The sequence below is a fragment of the Ambystoma mexicanum genome, chromosome 4q (genome assembly GCF_040938575.1).
Source record: "Ambystoma mexicanum isolate Mex_15411 chromosome 4q, UKY_AmexF1_1, whole genome shotgun sequence".
Lineage (NCBI taxonomy): Eukaryota > Metazoa > Chordata > Amphibia > Caudata > Ambystomatidae > Ambystoma > Ambystoma mexicanum.
In genome coordinates this window covers 640,064,724-640,082,853 of record NC_090928.1, presented here as the reverse complement: position 1 = coordinate 640,082,853, position 18,130 = coordinate 640,064,724, and the positions used below count along the sequence as shown (strand labels likewise).

The 18,130-nt window shown below is 45.4% G+C and overlaps 1 protein-coding gene across 13 annotated transcripts in view; it reads right to left on the bottom strand.

The window, feature by feature from the left end:
• The window catches only part of WDPCP (WD repeat containing planar cell polarity effector), a 3,071,480-nt gene that overhangs the window by 846,106 nt on the left and 2,207,244 nt on the right, over positions 1-18,130 (bottom strand). The gene's annotated exons all lie outside the window — the stretch shown is intronic.

The window sequence follows — 18,130 nt, the reverse complement described above, 5'->3', positions numbered from 1 at the left end:
CCCACCCAACCAAACCCACTCTCTACCCCGGCCCACCCTACCCCCACTCTCTCTACCCCACCAAACCTCAACCTTTGCCACCTCCCACCCTCCACTCTCTAACCCCCACACACCCTAACCTTTCCCACTCCCTATACACCCACCCAACCCCCAACTCTCTAAACCCCCACCCACCCTACCTCCACTCTCTCTACCCCACCAACCCTACCTCCACTTTCTACACCTACCCACCTGCCACTCTGCCCCACCCACCTTATCCCCACTCTACCACCACCCACCCAACCCCCACTCACCCTAACCCACTCTGCCACCATCCACCCTACCGCTACTCTCTAATCCAACCATCCTCTCTACCCCAACCACCAACCCTAAGCCCAATCTCTACCCCCACCCACCTACCCCCAACCAATCTCCCTGTCATTCTATCCCCACTCACCTGACACACACCCAACTCGATCTACAACCCACCACCACTCTATACCCCTCTCATCCTTCCACTCACACTCTCGCTTTATTTCTTACCTCTCCCTCTCAAACTTTCTCGCTCATATTTCCTCTTGCTCATCATTGATGGCACCCTCTCAATCGTTTCCTTCCTTGCTCTATTCTCCTTTCTCATTTTTCTGCACACCTGTGCCCCTTATCGCATCCTCCTTTGAAACGTTGCACTCACCTGCTTGCATCCTGGTGCCTATTAATGCAAAATGCAAAGAACATCAGTAAAAGCCCAAACGATTGGCTTTGCCAATGCTTGTTTAGTATGTTTTGGCAACATAGAAATACAATATTAACCCATTCAGGTGGTGTACTAATTGCCCATTTTGCCAGAACTTTTGATGCCACTAAAAACATTTAAATTGTACACCTGCAATATGACCTCATTTGAGCCGAGTGCATAAGTACCCGGGCTTCCTGGAAGAAAAAAAAAAAGGGTTTCCATCTCTAATGCCTCCAAACATGCGCACATGGGATTAAAAAACAGGACTAATCCTAAAAAACATGAGTGCTTTTTGGGCTAGGCACTGGTTGCCACAAGCATGGGCAAATACGTACAAAAAGATCTTTGTTGGAATGTGTGTGACCCGTGCCACGCAGGCTTTGCTGCAGGACTCGGAACGTCAAACAATTTGCTGACCATCACATCTATCATATCTCCTCTGGCGTCTACAAAACAACCTCTTTATTTTGCGTTTGTCTACTTTCGTGGAGCATTCGATTGTGTGTCTAGAGAGCGACTTATGGACAAATTACATCTCGCGGACTGTCCGACTTATATCATTGCTCTCATACAGGCTCTACACACGAATACCAAAATGCAGGTCAGATTGACTTTTCAGGGCGAACTGACTTCTCCAGTTGATACTTACAGAGGGCTGAGGCAGGGATGTATCCTTGCCTCGGCTCTCTATACATGTTTTCATCTCTGTTATTGGAGATTCCTTTGAAGATATAATCACTGATGCCCCGAAATTGGCACCTAAATCAATCCCAGCTCTTTTGTATGCGGACAATCTAGTCCTTATGTCCAAGACTCCGCAGGGCTTAAACAGACTTTTGGATGCCCTGTCGTCCTATGTTCAAAAGAACATGTTGACTATAAACGTCGAAAAAACGAAAGTGATGATTTGTAATTGTAAGAATAGATGGAAAAGAATCACAAAATAGTAGTTGCAGAATACTGAATTGGAACTTGTCCACCAATATATCTATTTGGGTGTGGGTATAGAGACCAGAGCAATGGTGCAGCTTATTTGTCTAGTTTAAAGAGAAAATTAACAACGGCCATCTCTCAAGCAACTGTTATTCAGGCAAAGTATAGTAAATTCTCGATCACGCCTGCCCTGACGTATTATCAGCAAAAAGTCACTCCAATACTGCTATATGGAGGCAACCTTATCTGAGACTGTATGGCAAGGGTTTGAAGACAAATTTTGGCAGCAAATTCTTAATCTCCCCAGGTGTGTTCCTACTGTATGGATTAGACACAAATTGGGCCTTATATCATTAGACGCAAGATATTTGTGGCAAATGATAGCTTTATTTAGAAAGTGTCTAGTAGCCCCCGAATCAAACATGCTAACAAGAATCCTCTCTAAATACATGTTTACCACGCAAGGTGCATACATGAGAAAACGGAAATCAACAGTTATCCATGCACTGGTTCATGCTTCACTCAATCTACTTTTGGAAAATTCGACTCGAGTGAAGACTAAACTCTTCCAGTATGACTGGATTAAGACAAGAAATAAATGTCAAAGTTATCAAGATTTTAGAAACAACCCTTTTCAGCACAAAAAATATAATATCTCATAGCCAAATATGATCATTTGTCCATCATCATCACATAGAGCAGATTTCTTGCGCCTAAAATGTAATGTATGGCCAACAAAAGATAATCAGGCAAGGCACAGATTAATTGCTCAGCAAGATAATGTTTGTCGTTTTTGTAACATCCCCAGTCAGAGAGAAACTCTGTCACTCATTAGTGGACTGTCAAATTATAAAGCAAACTCGTACATTGTAATTAAAATAACAATTGAAAGAATTTGAGCAGATCCTCTGAGATTTGGTGTCACTGGCTTTTTACACGCATTACAATTAAGCTAATAACTACTTAAATAGTATGCTGGTGACCACTTCCTTTTGAAGGTCAAGCCTCAACTCATCTGTGACTGAGCTAAGAAGGATGGCAATTTTAATGTTGGATTTAGAAAAGGAGTTCTGATTCTGATATAAAGGTTAATAAATAATCGGTCAGGTGATAATCATTGAATTTATGTATGATGTGTCTATTGAAACAAATATTGGTTTAATTTTTGTTTAATTCTTGTTATTGGACGAATGTTAAATGAATGGATTTGTCATCCTTATTTTAGACAATGTAATTGTTTTATTTTCCTTTAATGCTTGAGTAATGAATTGATAAATATTTTAACATTTGTGAAATATATTGTAAAGTTGATGAAACACAGCTAAAGCAATAAAAAAACAAATGTTACAAAATGAATGTGTGTGCTTAATGAATCAAATTACATCTTTGCTCTGTGAAGTTGTGCTGCAACAAGACTCCTCAACTAGCACTGCACTCTGCAGTTTTGAAGTTGGCACATAACGGCCAGCAAAAATAAATATTCTGCCAAGGTCATTGAGCAGGATTCATACTTAATATCAACATATCATCTGTCCATTGCTCTGCACCTTTTGATGAAATGGAGAAATGCACAACAGACGCAGACACAATGAATATGGAAGGGTGACTGCATGACATTAAAATAAGCTCTATACAATCATGTCTGTCGCCAGACCTCTTATGATACACTCACCATCTCACAGGAAAGAGATACAGAATAGAAAATCAAGACTTTTGTGTAGCCAATAGGGACATCGGCCAGCTCTGAGGCGAGCAAGGAAGGCAGGACTTCTGCCTGGACCAAAAATGTCCACCAAGTCTTGTGAAGCCTGTGCACGCCACTGACACAAGTAAGACACAGGGTCTACCCAGAGCATCCACACAAAAAGGCATGGGGTTTCAAAAGGTGATATTAAGTGACTAATGATCTAGTTTTATATCTATATTCAAGAAGGTGATTAAGACCATCAAACACATACCCAAAAAAACTAGTACACCAGGATGGGAACACCTGGGATTAACCTATCCCTTCGAGTTATGCACTATACGGTAGATATTGCAACCATTTTTAGCGTTTTCTCCTTTTAAAATAGTATAGAGAAAGAATCCAGAAGCCTGACACTTACCAAACATGCTGTGGGAGGGCTAGGAGGAACAAAAAAATAATGCAGTAAACATGGTCCAGTTCTCTCAAAAAATACAGCAACGAATGCCATTAGTCAATAATCTGGTTTGCAAACATCTCGTGGAGAAGTGTGGCAAAGTTACGACTCAGAGGCCAGGAGATGAAGACCAAAGATCCTTGGGGCCAGCACAGGGTCCAACGTCCACCAATATTCTGGCCAATAGTCTGGCCCTGGAGGCAGGTAACAAGGATGTTATGTAGGTGTGAAGTTTGTTGGGAAGGAAATGAACCTCTCACATCCCCCTAGATGCTTTGGAGTAAGGTGAATCCCATAACTACACTTGCGATGTACCATGGGGGGGAGGACGTGCTGAGAAACCCTGCTCACTCAATATTACAAATGCGCAGACTTAGTGCGCACTTATATGTAAGCACCATTTTGTAGTTATGGTACAAACATTCAGCCCTGCATGGCTGCGCGGTAAACACAGACCCAACGAGGAAACCTGAACAGGCCCAAGAGCTGATGATAGAGAGACCCATGCTGCTAGCCTCCATAGAAACTTTCCTTTGTTCCATAACTGTTGCTTATACATGTTATGCCGAGAAAGAATGTGGCCTGCAAGGCCGCGAGACAGTACCAGGAGGCTCAAAATGCATGTTTATCGCAGCAAGGTCAAAATCAGACTTCCAACCCCCACCCAGTAAGACCATGAGTTATGCCACCCACAACTGCCCCAGTCCAAAACCCCTGAATCCACGATAGGTGACCTCAGACCACCAACCACAAAAACCCAGTGGTCATAAAAGATCTAAAAGAACACAAACATTCCACCTTATTGCATAAAGACAGACTTTGTAATACGAGGTACGGGTTGGAATAAATGATAGTCCAAAGTGAGGGTGGAAGACTTGGGTGCAGAGAGTGCGATATGGACTGAGTGAAGAATGTGTGCTTCAGCATGATCTTAAGCCTCCCCCTGTGCCAATCTCAGAGTTTCCCAGGTGCATGCCATAATGATAGAGTAGCATTGCTTACATAGTTACTAATTGCGAACACAGCCTTGGTTCCCTGAAGATGATGAGCCAAGCTGACCCCATGTGATTGAAGATGGACGGGTGGACGGGGCTGGCACCAATAGTAGCATGGTATCCCTTACGGAGTAGGCCGCTCATGTATAGGGTCTCACCAACCAGCCACTTCGTTGCCTCTGCAAATGTGACGTCATTAGAGACGATGTGTGTCCATAACATTATGCTTGTACTATTTTTCAGCAGAAAGTTCTTGAGCAGCAGAGTTCTTCGCTGGCCTACCTATGTTTTGTGTGCTTAAAACGGGTTATCCATGCAAGAATCTCTTGGCCCTTTTTCCCATCGGGTTGTATGTTTTAGTGAACATATATAGTCATAACAAAATGTATGCTGAATTCATAAATAAAAGTCAAATAAGTAGGACCGAATGCCATCTGCAAGCACTGAAAAGCCCAATTTTGATTTTTAATGTAAAATATGGGTAAATCTGTCTCTGAACGTGAAGTCTGCTAAACAGGACCCACTTTCATAATCCTCTATGCTGAAAAGTATAGTGCAAACATGTCACTCTGCTGAGCCTATCTACTGATACCGCTTAGCAGCTGCTTTGTTGTTTGGCACTGTGGCAGTTATAGAGTGACACGTACATTCCTGCCAAAGTTTCAGCATCCAGGGTCTGCCTTTAACCGTGGGTAACCCTAAGCCAAACATCTAAAATTGTGTGCTACTAGAGCCTGGTGGCAGATTAATCTCTAAACATAAACCATGTTCACACGGACAAGGCTGTGATCAATAGTAGCCCGATATCCCCTATGGAGCAGACCGCCCATGTATAGGGTTTCACCAAGCAGCCACGCAGGTTTTTACTTTATATTTGACATCATTAGTGATGATGTGTTTCTTTATAACATTCTGCTTGTAATATCTTTCAGTAGAATGTTCTTGAGCAGCTGAGATCTTTGCTGGCCTCCCTATTTTTTGTGCGATTTAAACTTGTTATCCTTTTAAGAATCTCTTTGCCTTTTTTTCCTAGTGGGCTGTATTTTTCTGGCGTGAACGGTTGTGGGTGTGCCTTCATTTGATGACCCCCACGTGATCCCAGCGCCCCGTACCTGCGGTGGTGTCCAGGCAGCCTCTGCGAAGGGGCAATGCGCACCTACAGCAACCAGTCTCCAAAACGCATACAGGAGCCGTCTTTTCAGAATTCCTGTCTGCTCTTTGGAGTGGGGCGCGGCTTCAGAGGAGACATGCAGGCCGGCATTGTTGGCACCCTGTGACGGAGGATTTCGGGTGAACACGCACATGTGAGTATAGCCTTGAAAGGGATAACAAGTAGAGGATAGGTGTATGTGAGAGGGTAAACAGTGTGAACACAAGAATCTTGAAATTGCAGGTGTGGCATGTATGTGGATTGTTTGTTTTTGTATTATCATTTTCATTAGGAGAATATTAGGGAAAGAAAAAAAAATTAATGGTAGGGAGCCTCCACGAGTGAGGGGAGAAGGTGGCGCCACTCATACTGTATAATAAAGAAAAAAGGAAATATACAGGAATCCGGCATAATTAGAGGGGTCGAGAATAGTAGTAGTTATTTTAGCTTATTTTATAGGTATTTCTATTGTGTAGGGTGGAGGACCAGGAAGGGCATTGTGTAATTCATGGTATATTTGAGTGTGTGTAGTGTGTGAGCAATAGTGTGAAGTGAAGGAAGGGGGCGAATATTTTTTGAGTTTTTTAACAAAATGGAAGGAAGTGTAAATTGTTTGTGTTTTTTGATAACCACGTAACACTGTGCGTAGCGCGTTAGTACAAGCGTAAGGGCAGTGGAGGCGCAACCACCCCCAACATGGGAGGAGAAACACTGATAGTGTATGTGTGTGTATGTGTAGGGCCGTAGAGCTTTGAGAAGTACCATAAGCAGTGGGTGACAGAGACAAGAGGAGGGGGGAGATGCCCTGCAGGGCAGGGCTCCTGCAATAAAGGTATCCTAAGACATATGTCAATTTTTCCAACAGCCAGGTATAAGGGAAACCAATTACAAAGACATAAGGAAATACTAGATCTCTGGAGGATGTTTGAGGACACTAAAGAGTTGAAAGGAGAGGACGGACAGGACGGTAGCAAGGGAGAGTGCCCAGGAAGAGAGGGCGCAGCCGTGACAGAATGTAGAGGGATATACCCACTGGCATCTCGCCCCCGATAGACTATACCAACCCGACCTATGTGTTCACAGGAGCAACTGCTGTGTCCACAGCAGAAACAGCTCCTCTGCCTGCATTTGTGTCTCCTCCAAATGTCCCAGGACATGCCAATGTTAATAAACGATTTAGAGGTGGCATTGGCTTCAGCAAGAGCAGAATTAAATACACTACGAACAGTGTAAAACTAAGTCAAAGCTGACAGGTAGAACAGGCACCAGATGGATTTCCTATTCAGGATAGATAATACGCCCAATAAAGACACATCTAGACAGAATTGTGAAGATTAGCATTGCGTCACATCTAGACCGAACTGTAATACTAGCTTGCGTCACATCTAGACAGAATTGTGAAGATTAGCATTGCGTCACATCCAGACAGAATTGTAAAGATTAGCATTGCGTTACATCTAGACAGAATTGTAATACTATCTTGCGTCACATCTTGAAAGAATTGTGAAGATTAGCTTGAGTCACATCTAGAGAGAATTGTAAATGTCAGTTTTCACCACATCTAGACAGAAGTGTAAAGATTAACTTGCATCACATCTAGACAGAATTGTCAATGACAGCTTGCACCACACCTAGATAGAACTGTAAAGATTAGCATTGCACCACACCTAGACAGGATTGTGAAGATTAGCATGCGTCACTTCTGAGATGCCACTAACCAATCCCACCCCTTTGCATACACATCTCAAACTCTAACTAAACACAACCATACCTCTAATGCACAACAAAACGCACACACTTCACCACACTGCAACAACAAAATATACTATGCATAGCCTCACGCAACAGCACACAACGGCTCCCAACCGAAAAGCAAACCTAAGCTCAGCGAACGGTGCAAACCAAACTGAGGCTGCCAACAGCATATCACTGATGTCTTGCCTTTGTCCCGCTCAATCTTACTAACTTTCCTACCCTCTTCCCCTTTCAGATTCGCCAGAGTGCCTGGGGACCACTCCAGTGGTGACGGGGCACGGTACAAATACCTTTAACATTAACATAAAAACGTGCATAGTGAAAAGGAGGGAGAATGAAGTGAACGGGCTGACAGCCTGGGATATGACAATGCTTACGGGCAGAGTACATTCAACAAGTTGGAGGATGACGAGGACGAGGAAGTAGAACAGGCACCCAAACTCACTCCTAGGGTGGTTTGTGGGATGGGAGATTAAGGAGTAGGTTTGGCCGGATGGTGGTGGTAAGGGAAAAGGGAAGTGGGAAAAGTAGCGAAGGGAACAAAGCACGACTGCAAATGCCTCTCATACACAAGGGGACCGGCAGGTATCACTATGTGCCATGGGCAAAGATGGACAAAAGCAATCTTATAAAAGCGCTCCCAGCCCTTACAGCAGGCGCAGGCAAATGGACCTATGCGATAGAAAAGCAAACAGCAGGAGTTCCCTTAACAGTAGGAGACATCAAAAGCCTATTGGTAGCTACTATCGGAGATCAGGCTGCTGATAAGTAGGTAAAAGCAAGGTACCCGGGAGTAACCTTGGGAAACAATACAATGATGGGGCCTCCTTTATTAAGATTCAATCGAAAATACGAGAGCATTTCCTGACACACCGACTTGCAATCTATCATGCAATATACTATTGTGAGGACAAAGATGGTGTTCAATGTATTATTAAGTTTCAAGAGATGTGGAGAGCAGAGACAGATAACACATGGGACCAATCAATCCCCTCTTCTATTTTATCGTTAAACCTCCCCAAGGAAGTGCAGAGGCACTAGACAAAATTGTTGGCGTTGGGGCGAAGGGATGACCTGGAATACAGAGGATAATACACCATTGTAGACTAATAAAAGAACGCAACAGGGAAATGACTCGGAGGCGGCAAGCAGAGGAAGCAAAACTAGTAAAAAAACAACCTAGCTAAAATAGCTCTGGAGGAATAAGTGTCTATGCCAGCCTAGACAGAAGTGACTGGGCTAATTTTACTATCGCCAGAATAGAAGCGGTGTGGTCAGATGGAGGACAAGGACAGTGGGGCCCTCCCACACAGCAACAACCACAGCAGATGATGCAACAATACGTGCCTCACAACAACTTCCAGCAGGCAGGAAGCATGAACCCCTTTAACAGTGCGCCTAGTGGCACAGTAGCCCTGTTCCAGGGAGCAACAGTGGTGGGGGGAAACCCCTTTTCATTTCCAGGGACAAATACCTATCCTGACTAGGACAGCCCACAGAGAGCACTTATGTGTCCCGCCCTGTCAATGATCCTAAACCCAGAAGAGGAACCCTTGGTGGGGGCAGAGATAGGAAACAAACAATTAATTTGTATGGTTTATTCGGGCGCTGAGAAATCATGCATCAGTGAAGGGGACTTCACGTTATCTGGCAAAACTCCTGACATGCAGTAATTCTCTGGGGCTATTTCTATGGTTTCATACACTAAAGACTTGGATGTAAAGGTAGGGGAAGGTAGTACGTGCTCCCTTATTATATTCTCAGAGTTCTATCACCTTGCTTGGCAGGGATCTGCTCAGAAAATTGAACGTGACAATCTTATTTACTAATCATGGCATTGTCTGAACCACGCCAGGGATGTGGGCAATGAAAGCGATGGTCATTATACACGCCATGGTACGTGAAGCAGTAGTGTGAGGAATACGCATCGACCCGGACATGTTCATTTACGGAATAACAGTGCTCGTAGAAGCAGTGCCACAAATTGCCAAAGCCTGCTGGAGAGTGCCAATTGATTTAATTTTCCGCCCTGTGGTGTCCCAAGCATTGGTAGTGAGTACAATACTGTCACTAGACTTACAGGGGTTGCTAGTATCTGCAAAAAAGTAGTTGCCCTTGGAATAGACAGAGTACTGTATTGTGCATCGATCCCACCGTACCCCTCAAGGAAGTGACAGATGCAGAACTTTTCGAGGACAATGATGGGGAGATAATACTAGAGATTTGCATCCCCTGTGAGATCATTGTGCAGTACAGAAGAGTGCAGTGCCCCCTAGTGGCCGTTGTCTCACCACCTCCCTTCATCCAGGCTGACTTAAGAGTATGTAACAGCACAATTATTGTCATGATGCCTACCCCCGGAGCACCAGGCCAGGCCCAGCACCCCCGGGAGCAGGCATCATGTCCCCGGGTAAAAGCCCAGCGGCCCCTTATAGGGGCTCTTTGGGCTCTGTCCTGGCGCCGTTGGCGCCAGGCTCATGTTGGACATCAGTCCTGGCGCCATAGGCCATAGGCGCCAGGCTCATAAAGGAAGGTGTTTTGTGCACTTACCTGATGCAGACCATGCTGCAAGATTCAGGTCTCCCTGAGACCTGAAAGGGACTATTTTTTCAATGGGACTATTTGTCCACTCGGGCGTGGCCAGGGAAGGATACTTACCTGGAACTACTTTGGGGGCTATTTAAGCCACACCCAGACAGTAGCTCACGCTTCGCGTTGTTCTGCATCCAAGCAGCTGAACGCTCACCGTGTCTGCTCCTGCATCTGGTCTCCAGCCACGCCCGCCTCGATCCTGGAAAACCTGTAAGGAAAGAAGAGAAGAGAAAGGTCAAAACCAAGAATGTTATCAAACTTCTTACCTGCATCCGGAACCTTCACGCCAGCGTTCCTGAGAAAAGACTTTCATTTAAAAGCACTGCGTTGCCCGCTGCAGCGCCGCGCTTCACTCACCTATCCTCGGGAGTTCTTCTGGCTCCACCGCGACTGTCTGCACCGGTCGCCACATCTCTGCGCCTAGGGGAGAGAAGAAGAGACAAAAGGTGAGCAGAAGGAACATATGAGGAAAGCCTAATTTTCCGCCATAACACTTACCGGTCTTCTGTTGGTGGATCATTCCTCATTTCGGGTCGGCGCCTCTTCGTTGGCAGGTACCGCACCCCGGCCCCTATGGGGAAAGGACAAAAGACATTACTGGAGGAATATAAAGACATTAAGAGGGATCGCCCCCATCTCTAACTCACCTGAGTTTACCATCGGCAATTCAATCCCTCAACGCATCGCCTTCATTCTGCACCTGAAATAAAGGACAGATCACAGGTTAGGAAGGCAACAGAAAAGGAGGCTCAACACTTGAACTTTTGTAATCTTTATACTTACGGCGTTCCGCTCGGAAAAGTCAAGGGGATTTTGCCAGCGCCATTCTGAAAACCAGTGAAGTAACTGGACAAACACGCGCCCCTGCATCAGAAGCAGGATGGAGAGTTCATCCTTTCAAACCATAAGGTGAGCTTCAACCAGGGATTTCGGAGGAAGTTAGAGAAGAACGAAGGGGGGAAGGAGGGAACAAGCACACTATTCTGCAGACTGTTAATCCCCTTTCTCATCTGCAGAAGGATATTCCTACGGGCCAGACAAGCAAGATTTGAGGGTCCTGTTCAGTCGGTGTTCCGAGTTCTGCGCATCACGCTCGAAGAGGCCACAGCCACCCAGACTAGACCAGCGCCTCCGTGGGAGTCAGGTGAGCGTTACAATTATGGACAACTAACCCACATGACGTAGGGCTACTAAAGGAAGTGACCCCAGTACAAATTACACTTAAAATTGGAGCGTTAGTACCCATTATCAAGTGAGGTTGAAGAGGAAATAAAAGACATGAAACAGGCCCTGCTTCACCAAGGGATAATAGTACCCTCTACATCACCATGCAGTACTGCCATATACCCTGTCAAAAAAGCCATGGTGGCAACTGGAGAATGATACAGGATCTCTGCCCACTGAATGACAAACTACAGAAAGAATTTCCTGTAGTTACGAACCCTGTCACCATTTTGTGTAGTATCCCTAAAGAGGCAACACATTTCACAGTGGTTGATTTAAAGAACGCCTTCTTCTCAATACCCTTGCACCCTGACTCTCAGTACCTCACAGCCTTTACAAATGGTGGAAAGCGCTACGAACATACTCGATTGCCCCAAGGGTTTTGCGAGAGCCAAAGCATAATAAACAGAATACTACACGGAGACTTGGGTAACAACCATGTGGCCAGCCCAGTCACCAGTACGTGAACGACTTACTCGTTTGCAGTAACAGTAAGACTGTCGTAAAGATTCCATTACCCTTCTACAACTGTTGGCCAACAAAGGATACGAGGTAGAGAAGAACAAACGCCAATACTGCCAACTTGTGGTGCTCTACTTAGGACAGCTGATCTCAGCAAACGGCAAAGGAATAATACCAGCCAGAGCACCATCCGTGAGTGCCATGCCCAAACCTGTTACAGTGAAAGACATGCAAAAACTCCTTGGGTTGTGCAACTACTGCAGGGCATGGCTCCTTGACTATGAAGCATACACAAGGCCGCCCCTGCAGGGTCTCAAGGAAGCAGAGAAAGGCAACCAGAAACTAGAATGGACAACAGACATGGTACACAATTTTTATGATTTGAAAGAAGCGATTTCCACAGCCCCAGTTCTTGCCACCCCAGATTACACTCCGGAATACTATATATTTTCACATTCAAATGGCACACTCATGACCGCCGTGCTAACACAGAAAAGCACAATGGGCCACAAGGCCTACTAAAGCGGTACACTAGATTCTGTTATGCAGGGGCAGTTCGCATGCAAACAAGCGCTTGCTGCAGCTGCCTCCGCCATCGAAAAAAGCTCCACAATTGTAATGGGATGCTCAGTGACAATGTACGTGGAGCATTCAGTATTTGTGATCTTAGAAAAATCGAAGTCGGGGGCACCTAAGGTTTTAGTACCACAGGAAGTTCCAATTATAGAGGCACAATGCCTAGTTCATCTTGCTCTATGTAGAATAAAAGGTACCTTCCAGGCACACAGCGTGCGACTAGAGCTTGTGGATCCAGATGCCCTGCAATGCAACAACAACCCAAGAAACCTCAATTGCTTACAACAACCCTATTTAGTAAACGATGGACTAAAGTATGTAAGCAGCAAATGGCAGGAAAAAACGCTCAGCTGCCTAGCTGAAGGCCTCCTGGGATATGAAGAGGAAGTGGTGGTGTTAGTAGAAAGGACATGTGCACAAATATGGACAGAGCATATCAGAAAATTGACATGGATTGCAGCAACGAAAAGCCAGTGAAAGTGCACCAAGAGGAGAGTTATGAACTATGCTTCTACAGCAAAGTCGGTCTTTATCAGCTCCAAAGAGCAATGCCACAGAACATTGTTGATTCCAGACTTGAAAAGAGGCACAGCGGCAGTGATAGACTACTACTGTGTCTGTGGCCAACAAGCATACTTGCATCTCCCACCATCATGGAGGGGCTACTGTTTGCTGGCCACGCTGCACTCAGCACTACTTGAATTCCCAGAAAAAAACTTGAAAGGCGGGCCAATACCTGACACAACCCCAACAGTTTACCTGGTGTTTGAAGAACAGAACCCAATACTGCCACCAGAATTTTGCATCCTACCTAGGAAGAGATGATATGATAAGTAACCTACGAAGAAAGAAGAGAGCATCAAACTATCTAGCAAAAGACTCAACCGCACTGCTTGGGGAGATACCTAAAGAATACTGATTTTAAAGCTCTGCTCAAACTTTTTTCGCCTCACGCTTGCTACCCGGCATACAGGAAGCAGCTAATGCTAAATGGCTGCTGTATGAAACCTGAAGGTGTCTTATCGGCTAGTCCCTGGGGATCTGCCATCCAGGTGGCCAGGACGCGGCCATCACATTTGGATCCAATTCCTGGAGGTGGACCAGTACGGGAGGATCACCTGAGGGCTCTTCGAGGAGTGGATATGGGACACCAAAGAGCAAGGCGCGGTATCCCCTTCCTTACAACACCTTTTCCCCATCCTGCAAAGTAGGATATTTAGAAGCTCTACCCCCGACCCCCTTTTCCAACATGAACACTTTCTCACACTGAGCGACAACGGACTAATACCAGAGCCGTTTACCTGACATGTCCCAAAACAAGGGTCAGGCAGAGTTAGGCAATTGCCGATAACTACACACTGCCCTTTTCATTCCCCATATGGATAAAAGGCAGAGCACAAGAGGACACTCTGAGCAAGGCCAAACGCACAAGGAAACAGCTATTCCAGTACTGCAGGTCAAGCGGAGGAGAAAGGCGGCAAGACATGAAAGGACGTCAAGGAGGGAGTTGCCCTTGCCTTTTTCAACCCAGACCTGTGAAACCTTCGACAAAAGAAACAAAAGACCAGGAACCACAGCTGGCAAATGGTATGTCGGATGTCAGTGGTACATGGAACCCTCCCGCACTGATAGCCAGGGCGGGGAGACACGGTTTCCATCATGGTACAGTCCTTGACTCCAGCGGCAAAAGAAACGCCAATGAGTTCCGCACAGCCGGAGAGTCTGAAGAACCTGATAGTGGGCCGGACTGTGTTAGGCTCAAGGTTGCAGTGGCAACATTAAGAAGATTAAGATACATAGGTCTTTTGTGAACGAACTTGGTACCAGAGATAGAGTGTTACGGCGCCACTGGGCGCTGGTCAGGGGTCTCTGGCTGGTACCCCTCTTCTAGTTCAGCAAAGTGTCTTTGTTCAGAAGAGTATTGAAACTCCAAGTACCAAGAGGCCACAGGAAAGGCTGACATGAGGTGTCGAGGTGGTCATACAAGGGTCAAGCCAAATCCCTTGTACAATGGAAAGTACTTGACACATTGCAGAAATGTTGACGATTGTGAAATTGTGAACCCGACTGAGGGAATTGTGAAACAGGTGTTTGCGCCCAGCAAAGGGGAACGCCATGCAAACTGTGATTTTGTGAATAAACAGGCACTTGCCATAGACTAACAGAGTGACGCAGTGAGACATGATCGCCCTTCGGAAGTCTTTGTTTAAAGTTTGCAATTGATGTGGAAGGTCTGAGCCCAGATTAGGGGGATCTAACTAAACCTAGGTGGTTGTTTAAAAGACATTGAGACTTTTGATTATTACAAATAAGGAGATTGTGATTGAAAGGCGTTAGTGAACCCGACTGAGGGACATCAACATAAAAGTTGTGAAGACGCTAAGTGAACAACATTGTGACGACAAGTATGAACCCGACAGAGGGATGTCCACAGTGAGTGGTTGGTCTGAGCCCGATTGAGGAAGGCTAACGAGTGAGAGAAGATCGGAGCCCCGTTGAGGGGGATCCAAGGGTGGAGGGTAATCAGCCAATGTGAAGTTTAACAGAAGGAACTTTTGTTTTGTTGTTTTGGCATATCAGGCCCTCTGAAGCAAGAGACTTTGCATGAGAAGAAGCTTGGGCACAGAAAACTCTGATATAGAGAAAAAGGAACTGTGAGCTAGTGCCAGAGAAGCCCAGAAGTGTGCTGTACTCAAGAGTCCCGCCTTGTCCCGTGCTAAAAATGTGGGGAATGGAGACCCCGGCCATAACATCCTGACATCATTTTGTGAACACTTCTTTCTTTTCTTGTGAACATCATCCCACACTATTTTGTAGCATAGCGGTATGGATTGGCAATAGTTTTGTTTTTAGTATAGGCCTTTTTTATTTGACTAGACTCGACTAAGACTGTATTATTATTATTTGATGGTCGTAGCTTGCTCCCATCTTAGATTTAGATTAGGCGTTTATCTCACCCATTTGACAGTTTAATAAACACCCTTGAACTGTGATCACTTGTGTGTGTCTTACTTTGATACCAGGACTTTCTTACACCCCTTCCCTGTAAGACCTTTTCCCCATCCTACCAGGTTGGATACTTAGGAACTCAAACCCCCCACCCCCATTCCTGACATGAATACTGTCTCACAGACAGCTCACCATGAGCGAAAACGGACTAATACCACAGCAGTATACCTGACATGTCCCAATACAATGGTCAGGCAAGGTCAGACAATTATTGATAATTTCACACACCTGACTTCCATCACACTTCCCCCACACAGATAAAAGGCGGAGCACGAAAGCACACTCTTGAGCAAGACAAAGCACACTCTGAGCAAGGCAAAGCACAAGAGGGGCAGCAGTTCCAAGATGGCAATTTAATACGAGGAGAAAGACGGTGAGACCAGAGAGGGTTGCAAGGAGGGAAGTGCCCTTGACCTTTTGAGACTGTTACTTTTGTGAGCCTTGGAAAGTGAGAAATCTAAGACCTGGAATTGAAGCTGAAGAAACCTGCATTGTGTGTCTGAGTTAACCGGGGCTCTCCCGCATCGATATCTAAGGCAGGGAACAGTGTTTGTCGCTGTGGTACTGTCCTTGGCTCCTACAACAAAGCAGTGTCAGTAAAGTCAGCACAGCCGGTCAGTTGGGAGACTGATACCAGACCGGCCTGTGTTGGAACCATAGTTGCAAGCGGCATCATTGTATAAAGAAATCTAAAGAGAACAGTGTGTGAATCGTATGTGACGAGAGACGCAAATATAATTGAATAACAGAGGAGTGACTGAACTTTTGAAGCCAGGAAAGATACCGTAAACAGAGTAGTCCGGCGCAACGTGGGTGCTCATTCTAAGGGCTCTGTTAGGTGTCCAACTGGTTAGCAGATGTGAAAAGGAATGGTGAGATCGAAGTGGTCCTGCAGCGGGTCAAGCTAAACCCTGTGCACATTCGAAAGTCTTTGACAGTTAATGCGAACGGAAATTGGTCCAAGCCCGGGTGAGGTAGACCAATTGTGTAAGAGGAAGGATCTGAGCCTGGCTGAGGGGGCTCAGCGGCAAAGCGTGAGTCAACCGAGAAAGAATATTCTCTGAACATTGTAACAAGGGATCTGAGCTTGGAAGTGGGGGATCAAAAGTAGCATTGTGTAAGAAAAGAGAACTGAGCCCAGCTGAGGAGGTCCGGGGTGAAGAGTGAAACACCTAAATTGAGAACTTGTGAGAGGAAAATAACTTTTTGTTTTGTACATCAGGCCCTCTGAATCAAGAGACTTTGATAAGTAAAGAGACTTCGGCACAGAAGGCCCTAATGCTGGTAAATTGAACTGTGTCCTTGTGTTGAAGAAGCCAGACAGTGTGTTATGCTCAAGTGAACTGCCTTGTCCCGTGCTGAAAATGTGGGGAGGGGAGGCCAACGGCCTGAAAATCCTGACATATCATTTTGTGACACTAGATTCTTTTTCATGAATACTGCCCCACACTATTTGTATTTAGCGGTAAGCATTGACAATAGTTTTTTTTTAGTATAGGCCCTTTTATTTTGACGAGACTCCACTAGGACTGCATTATTATTATTTGATGGTCGTAGCTTGCTCCCATCTGTAGATTTAGGATTAGATAGGTGTTTATCACACCATTGTTGAAGTTCAATAAACACCCTTGAACTGTGGTCACTTGAGTCTGTCTTACTGTTATACCATGCCTTCCTTACAATGCAGATAGTACGCTGAGAACTGGTCCAGTTGGCAAATGACACTGAGCATGGGTTCAACGACATAAAGGTCAAGCTGCGTGCCCTAAGTTTGATGGCGAGGCAGAACTGCTACGTCCTCGATTTGCTGACGGCAATGTAAGGAGGTGTGTGCCAAGAAATTGGGGAGTCATGTTGCATTTTCCTGCCCCCACAATATGCAGAGAAGGGGCACTAGCTCATATCATCGAAGCAGTACATGGCCTAAGAGTTTGCATGAAGAAAGAAGGAGGAATACAAGGGGGGTACTGGTTCGACCTCGCCTTTGGCTGGGCCCCGTCCTGGTTAGGAGCAATCATGAAGATGCGGGTACACATTATCGTGTTCGTCCTGGTCATCTTTTTCACGTGCCAAGAGGGACTCCGATGTTGTGCCAAAAGAGTGCCTAATAGCGCAATGATGATGGTTTCAATTGGTATTTCAAAAGTATCTCGTAATACAAAAGAAATTGAAGTACAAACTGATCATGCCATTCCCCAAATGCTCCCTATTTACTATGTAGATGAAGTAGATCGTCTATACCACACCATCATTGTCCCACCCTCTAACCCAGAAAATTATGAGGTTTAGGTAGATCTAGCTGAGGATGGGGGATGCATTTATGACATGCACATCTGAAGAATATGCACAGCAAGGAGAAAGTTTGCGGTCAGTATACAGAGGTCGGATGCAAAAAAAAAGGAACTCCACCTTCTGAGGCCACAGTAAGAAGAGAAAATGAGCGCAGATATGCAGAAGAATTTGTTACTGTAGAAGTAACGAAAGGGGGAATGTTGGTAAGGAAAGGAACCTCTCCCACCCCCCTAGGTGCTTTAGAGTAAGGCGAATGCCATAACTACACTTGCGATGTGCTAGG